This window comes from Arachis ipaensis, chromosome B06 (assembly GCF_000816755.2).
Source record: "Arachis ipaensis cultivar K30076 chromosome B06, Araip1.1, whole genome shotgun sequence".
In the NCBI taxonomy this organism is placed as follows: Eukaryota; Viridiplantae; Streptophyta; class Magnoliopsida; order Fabales; family Fabaceae; genus Arachis; species Arachis ipaensis.
This window is the reverse complement of record NC_029790.2, coordinates 21,266,681-21,269,918: the sequence shown is the minus strand read 5'-3', so window position 1 is coordinate 21,269,918 and position 3,238 is coordinate 21,266,681.

Sequence of the window (3,238 nt, the reverse complement as noted above, 5' to 3'; positions counted from 1 at the left end):
TATATATTAAATTTAATATTTTCAAAATTTTAAATTTCTCATTATGGTTTATATGATTTAAATTATTTAGTTATACGTTAAATTATAAATTTTATAATTTTTTAAAATGTTATACTCGTATAATAAATTTGGTATTGATTTAATTTTTTAAATTACTAAATCAAATTGAACTAAAGTAAAAGATAAAATCAAGCCAATATAATTTACGTAAACTGTTAAAGGATTCTGCGATTTTTTTGTGTTAGACGTTCCCTGTAGCGGTTTATGTACTTGCAGCATTTAAACATAAACTGCGACAGGATGTAGTGTTTACGTGCAAACTCTAATTCGTGTTAGAGTGTTTTACATATAAATAAGAAAGTTGCAATTGCGTCTGGTGTTTTAAAAAATAGTAATCTGAAAAACTTTCTCTCCAAATGTTTTAAATATGTAAATAGCCCTAAAAATTGATTGGGTCATTTTTTGTCAAACCAATGCTTTTCTCGTGTTCTTGGAGATAGACTACATATTCATCCGAAATTTCAGTATTCTTTTTTTGTTGGATCTCCTTAATAACACTTCTTGAGGTTGTTGAGCTTGTTGTATGGGTTAGAGTTGAGGAGAATTCTCATTATTCTATTGTACCGTAGCAGTATCTTGAGTAACAATAATATTCTCATTGTTCTTTAGTATTGTAACTGAATTTACAATACGATTTTCATTGTGCTCTTGTACTGTAACTGTATCTTGAATAATAATAGGTATGAAAACTTGATTATTATCAGTTACAGAATCTCATCAAAAGCAGCATTCCTAATATTTTATTTTTCAAAACTCAACATCCTCAAAAAATCTCGCATTTTCTGTTTCAAAAATAGACTTTGATGCAAAATTGTAAAACTTATATCCCGTGATCGCTCAGCGTAATCAACAAAATAGCAACTAATTGTTCTTGAGTCCAATTTTCTTTTATGCGGCCTATAAGGTCGCGCTTAGCTGGACATCTCTAAATATGTAAATGCTTTATATTGGGCCTTTTTCCAATTCAAATTTTATAAGGAGTTTTATTAACTACTTTGCTTGGCACCTTATTAAGAATGTACGTTGCGATCTTTAAGGTTTCTCCCCAAAGTGATTTAGGCAAGAAATAATGACTAATCATACTTCTCACCATGTCCTTAAGAGTTCGACTCCTTCGCTCTACAACACCGTGCATGCTAGGTTTGCATGGCATGAAATATTGTGGAATAATACCGCACTCCTCTAAAAAAAAAAAGCGCAAATGACCCGGGACAATGCTCACCTAAACTATCGTATCATTCATAGTATTTACCACCACAATCATATTTGACATCTTTAATTTTCTTTTCAAGTTAAAGTTCAACTTCAACTTTAAAAGACTTCAAAATATCTAGGACTTAAGAATTTTCAAAAATTAAATATAGATATTCATAACGAGAGTAATCATTTATGAATGCAATAAAGTACCGTTGTTCATTCCAAGAAATAATAGAGAATGGACCACATATATAAGTATGTATCAGTTCTAAGATATCTTTAACTCTTTCGGTACCTAATTTTCTTTCGTTTGTTCTTTTTTCCTTTATGCATTCAATGCAAATTTTAAAGTCTGCCAAATTTAGGGGGTCTAAGAATTTCATCCGACACGAGCCTCTGAATTTACTATTTAGAAACATGATTTAGGAGTATTCCATAATGATGCCGAATTTCCATTTAATTTTTGTTTTGTACCTGTTTTGCAGTATTTTATTATTATAGAAATTCAAATCAAGCTTATATAGATTATCTGTCAACCAACTAGAGCAAATACTATTCGAATTATAAATGAGACTGACTTTATTATTTTCAAATGAACAAAAATAACATGATTTGCCAAATGACGGTACATAAAATGTCTCAAACAAATTCAAGTAAAATTCACGCATGCAACATAATCTAAAAGTTTCTATAGTTTTGACTGCAACTATATTATCGTCTACCACATAAATGTATCTTTCATCATCACTTGGTGGTTGGATCTACATGCAACCTTACATAGTAATACTTATATGAGTAGTAACAGCAGAATTTAATTACCCACCAGGTATCAACTGGTGCATAACTTAAACTAGTTTTAGAACAAATGAAAGTAAGAATCGTACCTTTCTTTGCACATCAAGTGACATATTTAGTACAATCCTTCTTCATATGTCCCACCTCTTATAGAAAAAACAGGTTGAAACTTGATCCTATTTTTAAGCCTTTTTTCTACTGAGAAGGTGCATTCGCAGTAGTATCACGCTTTCTTTTATACTGAAAAAATGAAACCATATAAGCACTTTCAGTCTTATCTCACTATAACCTCTCTTCTTCTTGCACACAATGAGATATAAGTTCGCTCATTTAGGGACTAAGTGTCTTTTAGAGTGTTAGAAGTCACTTTGAATTATCCAAAGTATACAGGAAGAGAGATCAAAATGAAATGCACGAGTAAATCCTTAGACAACTCTAAATTTAGTGTTTTTAATTCCGAAGTAAGATGAGACATTTCCATAATGTACTCTTTTATGTTCTTTTTACCTTTATACTTCATAGAGACAAGTTTTCTCAAAAGGTTACTTGCCTCCACTTTTTCATTCTTGATAAAAAAAATTTTAAAATCTTTCAAAAAAATTTTGGCATCTTTATCCTTAGTTTTATCCTCAGGAATTGAGCGTTTCATAATTAATAAAACTGTGAAAGAATAGGAAAATAAAAGAATTGTGAAAGAAAAAGATGAAGAAATTTTATTGATTGTTGATTGAATGAATTGTGAACTATGAAGGTAAAACTAAGTATATATAGAGTATTGGCCTATGAAAGATAAAAGTAAATAAAGATAAGATAGAGATAAAGATAAAGATAACTATAAGATAAGATAAAGACTAAATTATAATTTAATTTGTGTATTCTGTTGGGCTAAATTTGTGGGCCGTGAGACGTCTTTATTGTTGTCATGGACTAAGGTGGAAGAGTGGTTTAATATGCCCCCGCAAGCTGGAAGATGAAAGATGTCAAGAACACTAAGCTTATTCAGATTAAGATGGAAGGGTTGAAGAGACAAAGGCTTGGTGAAGATGTCAGCTAGTTACCCAGAAGAGGAAATTGGGAGAAGTTTCATCACTCCAGCTTGAACTTTTTGTCGAACCAAGTGACAATTAACCTCTAAATGTTTGGTCCGTTCATGAAAAACCGAGTTAGCAGCAATATGAAGAGCACT